At 36.5% G+C, this 15,322-nt stretch overlaps 1 protein-coding gene across 1 annotated transcript in view; it reads left to right on the forward strand.

Annotated features, from left to right (window-relative positions):
• Positions 1–15,322, forward strand: part of PDE4D (phosphodiesterase 4D) — a 1,151,628-nt gene that overhangs the window by 49,866 nt on the left and 1,086,440 nt on the right. The gene's annotated exons all lie outside the window — the stretch shown is intronic.

Consider the following 15,322-nt stretch of genomic DNA (forward strand, 5'->3'; position numbering starts at 1 on the left):
TGTAAATAGAGCTGCAATGAACATTTTGGTACTTGACTCTTTTTGAATTATGGTTTTCTCAGCGTATATGCCCAGCAGTGGGATTGCTGGATCATATGGTAGTTCTGTTTTTGGTTTTTTAAGGACTCCATACTGTTCTCCATAGTGGCTGTATCAATTTACATTCCCACCAACAGTGCAAGAGGGTTCCCTTTTCTCCACACCCTCTCCAGCATTGATTGTTTGTAGAGTTTTTGATGATGGCCATTCTAACTGGTGTGAGATGATATCCCATTGTAGTTTTGATTTACATTTCTCTAATGGTTAATGATGTTGAGCATTCTTTTATGTGTTTGTTGGCAATCTGTATATCTTCTTTGGAGAAGTGTCTATTTAGGTCTTCTGCCCATTTTTGGATTGGGTTGTTTATCTTTTTGACATTGAGCTGCATGAGCTGCTTGTAAATTTTGGAGATTAATCCTTTGTCAGTTGCTTCATTTGCAAATAATTTCTCCCATTCTGAGGGTTGTCTTTTCATCTTGTTTATGGTTTCCTTTGCTGTGCAAAAGCTTTTAAGTTTCATTAGGTCCCATTTGTTTATTTTTGTTTTTATTTCCTTTCTCTAGGAAGTGGGTCAAAAAGGATCTTGCTGTGATTTATGTCATAGAGTGTTCTGCCTATGTTTTCCTCTAAGAGTTTGATAGTGTCTGGGCTTACATTTAGGTCTTTAATCCATTTTGAGTTTATTTTTGTGTATGGTGTTAGGGAGTGTTCTAATTTCATTCTTTTACATGTAGCTGTCCAGTTTTTTCAGCACCACTTATTGAAGAGGCTGTCTTTTCTCCATTGTATATTCTTGCCTCCTTTATCAAAAATAAGGTGACCATATATGTGTGGGTTTATCTCTGGGCTTTCTATCCTGTTCCATTGATGTGTATTTCTGTTTCTGTGCCAGTATATCATACTGTCTTGATTACTGTAGCTTTGTAGTATAGTTTGAACTCAGGGAGCCTGATTCCTCCAGCTCCGTGTTTCTTTCTCAAGACTACTTTGGCTATTCGGGGTCTTCTGTGTTTGCATACAAATTGTGAAATTTTTTGTTCTAGTTCTGTGAAAAATGCCATTGGTAGTTTGATAGGAATTGCACTGAATCTGTAGATTGCTTTGGCTACTATAGTCATTTTCACAATGTTGATTCTTCCGATCCAAGAACATGGTATATCTCTCCATCTGTTTGTATCATCTTTAATTTCTTTCATCAGTGTCGAGAATCCTGAAGATGCCACCTACTAGAACTAATCAATGAATTTGGTAAAGTAGCAGGATACAAAATTAATGCACAGAAATCTGTTGCATTCCTATACACTAATGATGAAAACTCCGAAAGAGAAATTAAGGAAACACTCCCATTTACCATTTCAACAAAAAGAATAAAATACCTAGGAATAAACCTACCTAAGGAAAAAAAGTCCTTATCAGTTTTATTTCCCATGTGTCTCTTTGGCATATTATGAATCCTAAGTAAATGCCTAATGCATGAATGAATGAGTATAATTGCCCGGTTTGCTTTAATTCCTACCTAAACCCCACAAGTAATTGAGTATTTATAATGCAATAATTCTGTTTTTTTCCACTGAATGATAATTATAATTAAATTTACCATGCGTTTATAATGAAGGAAGGAACTGTCCAAATTAGTTCAAAATACAACATGTAAATTCTTTCTGCAATAGGATGACATATAAGTAATAAACAGTTTAAAAACATTTTTAAAAACTAGACTTTATTTTTTAGAGCAAGGCAGAAAGAAGGCTAGAGTGTGATTCTGATTGCAGAGGACTTGGAGGACTACATTAAGGAGATGTTAATAGTCTTGAGAACAATGGGAAACCATTAACAAGTTTTGGCAGCTGTGACTTTTATTACTGACCTCATTAAAATTGAGAGGAAGGTACAGAGATTTCCTGTGCACCCACTGTCTTATATGAATATTAGAGTCTGTGTGGGAGAACATTGCTAAATGGCCACAGTTAACACAAAAACTCTAATAAGCTGCAAACAAATGTTTTCATTCGTAACACTTCAAAAATCTTGGCCTCAGTTCTGTTATTTTGCAATTTTATTTATTTATTTATTTTTTTGAGGGAGAGACTTGAGGGCAGGCTTGGTTTGTTCAACCTGGGCATTCACACAGGGCCCTGCACTTGGATGGATCCTGTAAATTATGTAGCAGGTCCTAGATGAAAGAGATACAAATCAAATTACAGTAGTCAAATTACTGATTTGATATGGAAATTAAGCCTGAAAAATATTGAGAACCCAGAAAACATCTCAATCTTCTTAGTAATGCTTTCTCTCATGCATTCAATATTTTTTGTTTCCTGTCTTTCCCACCTATAGAACTTTTTAGGTTCCACCACTGTGTCATTATTGGCACTTTCTTCCCCACTCCAGAGTCTTAAAAAAGAAGTTATGATTAAGCATATGCAATATCCAAAGATTCCCCAGCATCTTTGCCAAGCTGCCATATGAGCATTTGCATATTGTTATATATAAATATGTATTTAAAATGAATTTTTGTACCTTTCTAAGCAAAGAGTACATAATATAAAAATCTGCCATTTTCTTTTCAATTTGAGATAACTATATTTTGCTTAATTACTATTCAACTCACTGTAGCACAAATATTGATGACAAAATTAGAATTTGCTTTTTAATTAACTGTCAGTCAAAGGAATAAAATGGAACGTTGTTTTCCTCTTCTGGTAAGAGAGTAGCTTAACTATAATTTACTTCAAAAAAGTATACTGTTTCCCAGAAAAAGAAAACTTTAAATTATTTTGACCCACTCAGATTTAAGAAAATGCTTAAAAGAAAATTAACTGCCCTTTGACTTTGAACATTCTGTCCGTATCAGTGAAATATGGTAAATTTCATCTTAGTAAATCGGTAGGAATGAAAGGTGACTGTGGGCTGTGAGATAAGTGCTGCCCATCTGGGTAGATTCCAAAGTAGTCAGCCTCAGTGTATCAGTTAGTGTAACCGATATTTACTGCTGTAACAGATAAAACCCCAATTCCAGTGGCTAAAACAATTGAAGTTTCTCTCTCATTCGTGCAGTCAGTTGATATTTCTGGTTGGTGGGCTGTCTTCTGCCTGGTCATTCAAACACCTAGATTTCTTCCTATGAATCTCTGGCTTCCTTTTCCTCTTAAGCTTCAAACATCTCTCCCATCACTCGCTGAATGGGGAAGCCAGAGAGGTTTTCTGTGAGCAGGCCCGGAAGTGGCGTACATTGCTTCCACTCACCTTATATTCACACGTCCATGAAGGGGAAATGGTCTAGCTCTTAGCCCAGAGAAGAGGGAATGAATTTTGGTGACTCTCTGCCTCTCTCTGGTCAAATGACAGTGTGCTATAACCAAATTAATTCCTTTCTGTAATCCTTAAAAAAGTATGTTACATCACATTATAATTACAATAATATGTGCCTGTTTCTTTTGGACAATACTATTCAGTAGACTTCTTGACTGCTCTATGCCAAGGTCATTGTTATTGACTCAGGGTCATAATTTTGGATAAGTTATTCCAATATCAGAGGCTTCGTGTGTGTTACTCCATATCTTTTCCAATGGCCAGATAAGGGACTTCCCTGGCCGTCCAGTGGCTAAGACTTCGGTTTCCAATGCAGAGGGTGCGGGTTCTATCCCTGGTCGGGGAGCTAAGATCCCACATGCCTTGTGGCCCAAAAACTAAAACATAAAACAGTAGCAATATTGTAACAAATTCAATAAGACTTTAAAAATGGTCCACATCAAAAAAATCTTTTAAAAAAATGGCCAGATAATAAGTGGGGCCTTTCCCAATCTTACTAGTTGGATGTAGTAATTGAGATGTTTTCTGGGTTCTCAATATTTTTCTCCCTCCCTCTGTGTTCTCATAGCACCTCTTCCTTGGTGTCATTTATAAAACTGTCTCCTGGTTTTCTTCTTTCATCTCTGGGTTTTCTTCTCTGTCTCCCTTTTAACTTCTACTTGGCTGTTAAGTGTTGGGAGTTCCTCAAGCCTGATTCGAGATCCCCCCTTTTTCTTAACCTGTACTTTCCATGCCTCTGATTTCAATGATCACTTACACCAACCTGACTAATTTATATATTCAACCCATTTGCTCTCTGGAGGTTCTGAACTGTATATGGTACTGCTTTGTCAGTATCACCCATTGAGATACCACTTTATATCCAACATATCCAAAATTGAAGACATGGTCTCCCTTACTGCCTGCTCACTATGCCATATTTTCCTCCTGTGGACCTTGTAAATATGAAGATCAACCTTCATCCAATTATCTATCTTCACCCCTTCTCTTCATTGCTACAAGCATTCTATCACTAAGACCTCTCAATTTTACCTTCCAGTTTTCTGTTGAATCCATCCTTCTCTCTTTATCTTTACCTGTGCCAACCTATCTAAGCTGCCCCCCCATCTACTCTGTTGTCCACACTGCAATAAGAGTCATTGTTTCAAAACACAAATCTAACCTTATCGTTCATCATATGCTTTTATCTTAAAACCTGTTAATGGTTTCCCATTGTTCTCAAGACTATTAACATCTCCTTAGTGTAGTCCTCCAGGTCCTCTGCAATCAGAATCACACTCTGTATCTAGCCTTCCTCCTGCCTTGTCCTGATGCATTCTCTGCCTCCCTCTCTGAGCTCCTCCTACGTTAATTTTACACTCCGTTCCTGTCTCTTAGGAACAGTTGCTCCCATCTCTCTTTCTCCTTTACTTACTGAGCCTGTCCTCATCCTTCTCACCTTAGAAAATTCACTTCGGTATAGAAGGCTTCTCTGAACTGCTAGACTAGGTCAGGACTCACTACTTTATGCTAACGTAGCCCTATATATTTCTTTTGTTTTTACTTCAGTAAGTTTTTATTTTTCTACATCTTCGTCTAGATATTTGAGAGCCTATATGTCTATAAACTTGCAACCTTGAGTCTGCAATTGGAAAGGCCTATTGTTCTTTTTTGTGGGTGTGTGGACTAATTTTCTTTTTTTATTTATTATTTACTTATTTTTTTTTTAATTTTATTTTTTTTCACACACACACTGGATTTTATTTTTACAAGAGATAAACTGATGCCAAGCATTGTAAATGGATGACCACAACAAAAGCAACAATGATTGCAATTACCAAACACGAAACACACTCATGCTGTGTCATAATATTGACATTCAGTCCAGGAATCCTCCACTGTAACAGCTCCTTTACTTTGCAGTGAAAATTGATTTGTATATTTTTGCCTCTGAGTCCTTGTGGGATTTTTATTTTTTATTCAAACAGAAAGTCACAAAAATTATAATCATCCTCATCAGTCCATTCAGTCCCATGTAATTAATTTTTTTTCATCTTGATCTTTTGTTAGCACTTGTATGAATTCATCGGTTTTCCATTAGAGTTCTGAAAATGCTTATTCATTCAGTTCAGCAGTATAGTCAGTTACCAGAAACCTGTACTTGTCAGAGTCTTTTCCATGAATTCCTTGAAGATGAAACCCTTTTATAGGAACATTTTTGCAAAAGCATCAGAGTACACCCAGAACTGTCTGTAAATGACAAAAGACTTAAAAATGACCACGGTTAAAGATTTGATGAAAGTTCATAATAATGCAATTGACAAGGAAATTTAGTTATTTCTGAGATATACATTTTAAAGTAATAACTAGAATTATGACTTATAACATTATACCAGAACATATAAGATTTTTAGAAATTTCATGTAATGTCTGAAACATTTATATTAACATATTTCCATTCAAATAACCCAAAGAAAGTTTAGTATTAGTTGGTTTTTTGTTTGTTTGTTTTATACTGCACGTTCTTATTAGTCATCAATTTCATACACATCAGTGTATACATGTCAATCCCAATCACCCAATTCAGCACACCACCATCCCCACCTCACCACGGTTTTTCCCCCTTGATACCTACATCTGTGTCTCAACTTCTGCCCTGAAAACTGGTTCATCTGTACCATTTTTCTAGGTTCCACATACATGCGTTAATATACAATATTTGTTTTTCTCTTTCTGACTTACTTCACTCTGCATGACAGTCTCTAGATCCATCCACGTCTCAACAAATGACTCAATTTCGTTCATTTTTATGGCTGAATAATATTCCATTGTGTATATGTACCACAACTTCTTTATCCATTTGTCTGTCGATGGACATTTAGGTTGCTTCTATGACCTGGCTATTGTAAATAGTGCTGCAGTGAACATCGGGGTGCATGTGTCTTTTTGAATTATGGTTTTCTCAGGGTATATGCCCAGTAGTGGGATTGCTGGGTCATATGGTAATTCTATTTTTAGTTTTTTAAGGAACCTCCATACTGTTCTCCATAGTGGCTGTATCAATTTACATTCCCACCAACAGTGCAAGAGGGTTCCCTTTTCTCTGCACCCTCTCCAGCATTTGTTGTATGTAGATTTTCTGATGATGCCCATTCTAACTGGTTTGAGGTGATACCTCATTGTAGTTTTGATTTGCATTTCTCTAATAATTAGTGATGTTGAGCAGCTTTTCATGTGCTTCTTGACCATCTGTATGTCTTCTTTGGCGAAATGTATATTTAGGTCTTCTGCCCACTTTTGGATTGGGTTATTTGTTTCTTTACTATTGAGCTGCATGAGCTGTTTATATATTTTGGAGATTAATCCTTTGTCCGTTGATTCGTTTGCAAATATTTTCTCCCATTCTGAGGGTTGTCTTTTCGTCTTGTTTATGGTTAGCCCTGTATATTTCTTTCACTGTGCTTAGATATTCTAATCATTTGTATATGATTAAATGGTCAATATCTCTTTTATTTACTGAAAAGTATCTGTGTGCTCATCATTACATTAGCAATATGTAGAACAATGTCTGTAGCCAACAAACATTTTTATTTCCAACAGCTCCTCCTTTTTGAATCCCAACCCCAGTCTATGATCTAGTACAGAGTGAGTCCACAATAAATATTTAATTAAATTAGATGTTAGTGGTTAGCATTTAAGTATATTCAGTTGATTACATCCTTCACAAAATGGCATTATTGGCCCACCCACTTTGATTCCTAATCAAAATTGCAAGAGTGCCATGTGTTTCAGACACATAAGGTTGCTATTTAGAAGCAGTTTTTACTGATAGATTGAGACTGTCTTGAAGATATCAAGTTAATTTATTCCTATTTCACTTCTTTATCCATCTGTTTCTAAAGGAATAGGGATTTGGTAGGAGTAGTAAATACATATTAACTATTTGTATAATAAAAATTCTATGTAATTTTTAGTGCTTACTGTTATAAATAAGAAAAGTATGATAGAATAGAAGTAAAATCTTTTCTATTTGGTATTTAGGGTATTGTTTTGGCATCTGTGACTTGTATTACTGACCTCAGGCTTAAATTTGGTTTTATTTTTCGAAGATAGCTAAATTTGGGATAGTAAGTTATAAATTTTTTGTGGCAAACCCCAGGGTGTCTATGTGGTCAGACAGATGCAATTCACTCTTTGAGTCAAATGTTGATGATGTATTACAATTTAAGATATGCTTGATGCTTTATTAACTTGGACACCTAATATTCTGAAGCTAATGAATGGAAAATCATAACCAAAGGCCTATTTAACACAAAAGAACCATGTCTCCAATTATTTCCCTTTCTCAAACTGTTGCTTCTCTCAGGCTAGGATCTTTGAGATATTAAGGGAGAATTTTAGCTCAAAATAGCAACAACAAAAAAAGCACAGCCCTTATTTCTTATTTGGATGGTCTTTAACATTCAATTCTTAGCACTTATCTTTGCCATAAATAAAATTTTGTTTTACCTTTGGACATTGACAGGGAAGCCAGGATGAGGACAGCACCAAAGAGGGTAAACTAGATGATTCATTAATTCAACAAACATTTTGATTTCCACTATGTGCCCAAAATTCTTCTAGATACTGGAAATATATCAGTGTGGGTAGATAGTTTCTGCTCTCAAGGAGTTTAAATTCTCAAAGATAGGTAAGAAACCAGATGAATGCAGATATAGATGTAGATATAGATGCAACTCTATGTATATCTAATTGTACGTGTATATGTATATACAATTATATATATATTAACATACATATGTATTTGTGTGTATTATATATATACATATATATATATATATATATATATATATATATATATATATATATAAAGAGTTATTCAGAGAGCAGGTCAGAGAGATCATGTAGGACTGAATAGTCATTGCAGAAGATTTCGCTTTAACTGTGAGTGCGATGGAAGACCATTGGAAAGTATCATCAAGAATGACACAATCTCCCTGTAAGATTTATTGGGATCACATGGTGCACTGTGTTGAGAATAGAAAATAGCAGTGAAAATTCAAAGACCAGTTAGAAGATATCTTAGATTAGGTTCCACAGAAGCAGAGATTGAGATGGAGATTATCAAGGAAGTGATTGACTATGAGAGTACTCTTAAGAGAAACCTACTAAGAAGCAAGGGCAGCAGGATGAGGCATGGGGAGAAATTAAGCAAAAATTTATCTTCATTTAAACCCAGCCTTCACCTAAGCCAAACTAGAAGGAGATCTAATCTGGAGGGGGACGGATCTCTGGAATATGGATGGCACCACAGAATATTCCACTTTGAGATAAGAGGCCAGCTTTGTGTCCCTGTATCAATAGATCACTGGGCTTCCAAAGACAATTCTCTGGAGATGCAGCTATGAGCTATTTAGCAATCAATACTCATAACATCTGGAAGATGAGTGCACCTGCCCAGTAAAGGGGATCTGGACAGAGTACCAATAGTATCTGTACAGAAGAAAAATGCATTATTCCAGGTGGAGGATAATAATAGCTTGGAACAGGGTGATAGTTGTGTTTTTAACAAGACAGACAAGATCTAGATATATTTTAATAGTAGAGTTGACAAGATTTGCTGATGGATTGATGTCAGTTGCATGAAAGAAAGAAGTCACGGATGGCTGTATGAACCCTGATCTGAGAAACTATATAGAGTTTTTATTTACTGAGATGAAAAGGGGGAGATCAGGATTTCCATTTTAAATTTGGTATACGCATTCAGGCATATTAGTGGAATAGTTGGGTAGACAATTTGTTACATGAGTCTGGAGTTCAGGTCTGGTTTACAAATGTAATTTGAGTTTTGATGATTTTAAAGTTAAGGAGCTGCTGGAGAAAAACAAGAGAAACCAATTCGATGTACTGAGGTTGGGGACCTGAGAAGGATACAGGAAAGGATATTGAGAAGCAGCAGCTGTCAAGGCAGGAAGACAACTTAGAATGAGGGAAGTTTTGGAAGTCAAGTGAAGACAGTGTTTCAAAAAGGAAGAAGGGATTAATTGCTGAGTGTTGCTTATTACTTGAGTGACAACTGGGCATTGACTCATGTATTTAGCATTGAGGAGGTCTTGGGTGAGCTTGACAAGAGTGGTTTCAGTGGAGTGCTGAAGATGAAAGCATGGTGGGAATGGATTCAAAAACAGGTGGAAAGAGAGGAAGTGAAGATCATGGTTCTGGACAACTCTTCTGAGGAGTTTTGCTCTAAAGAAGACAAAGAATTGAGACAGCTGGTAGTTGAAACCTAAATGGGATTTTATGTTGATTGGAATAATTCATAGAAGTGAATTAGTGATGCAAGAGAGAGGGTAATAACTGGAGAAATATTCTTGAGCAGGTGAAAGGGGAGGGGATTTGATATATAAATGGAGGGTTTGGTATATGTGATGGAGGAAACAGAGGAAATTATTTCCTATTTTGCTCTAATTTTTTTCAGTGAAATAGTAATCAGACTGTCAAGTGAACATGAGAATAGGCAGGAAACTGTTGAAAGCTTAAAGAGAGTGTGAAATAATCATCTCTGGGTAGGAGAATGAAGGAACTAAGAAAATGCAGTAAGATTTCTGGACAGCTCTGAGGGTTTAAAGATTTTAAGGAATAATCTCAGAAAGCCCTGAGTGCTTAGAAAGTTGAGGTTGGGGGGAAGCATTATATTAAAACAATCACAAATAGTTGAAAAAACCCATATATCAGTTTATCTGTATCACAGAATTAAAATATTACATCCATTAGAATGTTTTAAAGAAGATATTGGGGCCAATCAGACCCAATAATCTCATTACATGGTTCAGTGCGATGCTGAAAATTTTGATAAGCATATTGCATCATTATGGGAATTAGAGAATCTGATGATTTGATTTGGGATATTAAACGATAATGTTTTAGTTTTATCTTTTGGTTATTAAGGTGAAAGAGAACAATGGGCTATTACGTTGTTGTGGGCACATTAGTTAATTTATTTGGAATGTTTTAGAACTTTTCCTTAGCCAAATTTTCTTTTGTGGTAAAATTCAAATGCTGATAGAGTGGCTTCAGAGAAAAATCAGAAATGTCACATGGGACTGGAAATCCGTTTTTCCCCTGCCATTTGATATGTTTATCTAAGAAAAATATGGGCAGCCTCCTCATGTGTCTAATGCCCATTCCTTCTTTTCCATGGTCACTGAACATCAAGTGACACTTTGACACTGAGATGATGCTGTGAGTTGAAAATACTTTCTTTCAAACTAACATTTGTCAAGCACTTTCCTGCCTTTCCAGGGCCTTTAAATGCATCTTACTCTTCATCCCTCAGAAGTGGGTAGAAGCAATCACTAGACAACCCAACTAGTTTTGTGAAGTGGGAAGGTACAGGAATAGAGCTTCCAGCTGACAGTGGTGCAGACCATAATGCCTAGTCAGGGCCACGGTGTTCTCTGGGAAACTGGACAACTTTATGGGCCAAGCCAGATCTCCCTAGACCCAGCTGCCTACCTAACACAGACTGCCTGTGAGTGAAGACTCCTGCAGGGTTCCTCTTCACATTTCCTCAGCAGAAGAGTGACTTGAGAGAGCAACACCCTTTAGTAGCTCGTGGGTCTGGTGCTACAGGTCACCCATTGTCCACACCTTCTTTTGGTTCTGAGGAGCAGTCCTTGCATTGCTAGACCCTTTGTACAGCAGACCTGGTTTCTGGGCCCTGCCCTCCTGGCAAATGGGCCACCTCATTTTGTGAGCCCAGGGCTAATGTCCTCCATAGGTATCTGAAATTTATAGACATGAACTCCTACCTGGAGTTACTCAGACACACCACCTCTCCTGTTAGTACATTGATGCTCCCCATTAAGTACCATCAGTTCTGTTTTAATGCTTGTTTTGAAAACATGAATTTGTTCTAATGAGATGGACATACTAGGGAACAATTTTGACAAGCAGTTAAAAAGTGAGAGTAAATAATTTTAATGGCTCTATGCTATGTATCACCACTGGGATACATAACAATGTTATTTTCTCTAAGAAAACTGAAGAGTTTCTGGGCTTATATATTATTTTTTTATACCTAGAAATAAGGCTTGTCATAGTTAATTAAATGCCAAGTCTAGTAAACAAGATAGCCACTAAACTTTGAGTCTGCCTAAAGGTCCTATTTTTAGGTTCTGTCTCAAAGTTTCTCCTATTCTCTTTCTTTACATCTTTTCTCAGGATGAGATCATATAAATCTGTGGCTTTGAGTCCCATTTACATATTGATAACATCCAAATCTCTCTGTATATGACCAAAGACTAAACTTTTCCCAAGTCCAGATTTTGATTTATATCTGAAGTTACCCGAAATATTTCAAACTTCTTAAATATAAAATTGTTTAGTATTTCTCCTACTCATTGATACTTTTGCATGTGTCTGTGTATTTGTATGATTATATCACATATATTTATGTGTGTTAGGTAAGGTCCTATGTGCTTTATCTATATGAACTCATTAATTCCCCCAAACAACCTAATGAGGTAAATCCTCCTATTTTGCCCACATTACAAGGGAAGAAACTGATACAAATAGATTAAGTACATTGTTCGAGGTCAGTGAAGAAGCTGGGATTTGAATCCAGATAATCTAGACCCAGAGGACATCCTAATTCCAAACTTCAAACAGTCCAGCAGGGCAAAAACCTGTAAGGATTATTTTAATTCTTTATTTGAATCTCACTTAAGCAAGTACATTCCCCGGTAGAAAGATATTCAGGCTTTGGTTACAAAGCATCCTTCTAAGAGCATTTTGTTTACATTTACTTACTCATTGCTTTTTTGTGAATTCTTGAATCTTACAGAACATTTTTGGTGTTCAGCCAAATTGGAAACTGTTATGTGAATGCTGTCCATAGTACTTTCTTATGAATGTTAACCAGTGCTTCTAAATCACAGATAAAACGTGAACATAAGGTTTGTGTCACCAAGTAACTGATGATAAGACTGGAATGGTAGATTGAGAGTCAGATTGTGGAACACTTTAAATGACAAACTGATGAGGATAGGGGGCTTTATTTTGCTGCTGGTAGCAATGAAAAATGTTTGCATTGAAGGGCCGATGTGAGGTTCAGCTCATGTTTTAGGAAGAACCAGTTGGTCATGTGCTGGAACTTTCTGAACATTAAGGTATGTACAGACCTTGAGTGCTCTCCCCTCTTGTCTGGTGCTGTGGTTCTCCATCTTTAATGTATGTCAGAATCTCTTGGAGAAGCTTGTTATAATATCCTGGGATTGCTTCACAATGGGACCCCAAACCCTGAGAATTTGTTTGAGTAGAAATGGGTTTAAAATGCAGAAAAATGCAGTTTAATAAACACCACACTGGAAGAGTATATGCAGGTGGTTTGAGAAACACTGATTTAGTAGCTGTGGAATTAATACAAATGTCAGGTAAAAGTAGGGTGGTAGGAAAGTAAGAGGTGGAGTTTCAATTCAGAATGGCTACTTGAGCCCACATATTTTGCTCTCTCCCTTCCAAATGCTCACTGAACATACACACGCACACACATACACACAAACACAAACACACAACCCGTATCCACCCTGAAAAATGGGAAAGATTTCCTGCAGAGGTCAAAAGAGTGAGGTCTATGCACCATATATAGTACAGGGAGGACCAGGCTGAGGAAAGCACCCATCAGCTTGGAATCCCAAGCACAAATGGAAAAACCTTCACAGGAAGTAAATGCATAAAACTCCCTGGAAGAACCTCACCAAATTTTCAAGGGTGGAGGTGGAGGAACTGAAACAAGGGCTGGCCATGTGACCAGGAGCATAAGTAAACTTCAACCTTAACAAAATCTGAAGGAACCATAGGTCACCAGAGAAGTCTCCTAGGGATATGGATTGATTGAGTCTGTTGGCAGTGATTAGTTCAGGATAGGATTGTTTAAAGCAAGAAAAGATATGAGGATTGATGACAAAATCTGGTTTGGTTTATGTCCACATTTAGGAAATAGGGAAGAGGCAGTCAGCAGAGCTGGTAGGAAACTTGACAGCTATCCAGTGACCTTGAAGCAAAGAAATTAGTGGCTTTCAAGAGAATGTGGTTAATTGCCACAAGAAATAGAAAGATCAAATAACATGTAAATTGAGAGTTGATCAATTGTGTGGCAACTTGGTGTTCATGGTCGTCTTTGTGAGAGATTTTCAGCAGGGTGGTGTGAGTGCAAGTCAGATTGGGGGATTAAAGAAGTGAGTAAGGGAAGAAGAAAGTCATCAAAAGTTGACTAGTATCTCTCTGTGTTTTTCCTTCTGTGAGTTTGGTAGCAAAAGGGAGGGAAAGAGGGTTGATAACTGCAGCAGTAATCAGTGAAGGAATATTTTTATGGGCATGAGGTCCTCCCTTCACATTTAGGCAGAAGAGGGAAGGAGACAGAGAAGTGAATAGGGAAATATTCAAGATGGCAGGGAGCAAGGTAATGACTGATGATGGAGCATGTGCTGTGGGATCAGAATCTCATTGGGACTAATATAAATCTTGTTCCTGGGTAATGAGGTAGGATATTTCATTCATATTTTATTATAATTAATTTAATCTTTTGAAAAAGGAATATAATGACAATAATAGCTCCATATTTTCAGTTTATAGTTGAATAAAGACTGATTTATAAAATGTTGACATTGCTATTTTTGAGGTGGTAAGGTAAAGATCAGGAAGTGAAAAATGTTAAGGACTGAATTTAAAGAGAATGTGTTGGGTGCATGCTTTGCAAGTAAGTAGTAATCCGGAATATATCCAGTCTCTAAAGATACTAAAAGAGAAAGATGAGCTAGTAGGACTTGTAGAAGAAAATGGATTGATAACTCTTAAAAGTTGAGGGAAAAAAGAAAGGCCAATCAATTGGTCTTATAAGAATTGCCATTCTTATAAGGATCATTCCTTCATTTGGGAAGCAAATGTTAGTTACTATATTAGGCAGCTTAGGATGCCATAACAAAATGCCATAGATGAGGTGGTTTAAAAACAGAAATTTCTTTTTCACAGTTCCTGAGACCTAAGGTCCGAGATTAGGGTGCCACCATGGTCAGGTTCTGGTGAGAGCTGTCTTCTTGGGTTCTGCCTTCTCACTGTGTCCTTACGTGGCAGTGAGAGAGGGAGCTTGGATTCTTCTTTTTATAAGGACACTAATCTCATCATGAGAGCACTCTCTCCTGACCTCCTCTAAACCTAATTATCTCCCAAAGGCTCCACCTCAAAATAACATCACATTGGGTGTTAGAGCTTCAACATGAATTTTGAAAGGACACAAATACTCCGTCTGTAACAGTTACTCCTTTTGAAATTTAATTCTGTTTTAATGTAGTGACATGTGCAAAGGTTTTTGTTTTTTTTTTATTGAAGTACAATTTATAATATATTGGTTTCAGTTGTATAGCATATTCATATCATATTCTATAAAAATATAATTCTATTTTTATAGATTATGCTCCATTAAAGGTTATCACAAAATAATGGCTATAATTCCCTGTGCTGGACCATATATCCTTGTTGCTTATCTGTTTTTTATACATAGTAGTTTGTATTTTTAACTCCATACCCCTATCTTGCCCCTCTCCCCGTCCCTTTTGCCACTGGTAACCACTACTTTGTTTTTTGTATCTGTAAATCTGTTTTGCTATATATATTTGTTTGTTTTATTTATAGATTCCACATGTAAGTATTATCATATAGTATTTGTCTTTCTGTGTCTGACATTTCACTAAGCATAATATTCTCTACTTACATCCATATTGCTGAAAATGGCAGAATTTCATTCTTTTTATGGCTGAGTAGTATTCCATTGTGTGTGTGTGTGTGTGTGTGTGTGTGTTTGTGTGTGACATCTTCTTTATATGTTTGTCTGTTGATGGACACTTTGGTTGTTTCCATATCTTGGTTATTGTAAATAATGCTATTATGAACATTGGGGTGCATGTATATTTTTGAATTAGTCTTTTCATTT

The sequence above is a fragment of the Phocoena sinus genome, chromosome 3 (assembly GCF_008692025.1).
Source record: "Phocoena sinus isolate mPhoSin1 chromosome 3, mPhoSin1.pri, whole genome shotgun sequence".
Lineage (NCBI taxonomy): Eukaryota > Metazoa > Chordata > Mammalia > Artiodactyla > Phocoenidae > Phocoena > Phocoena sinus.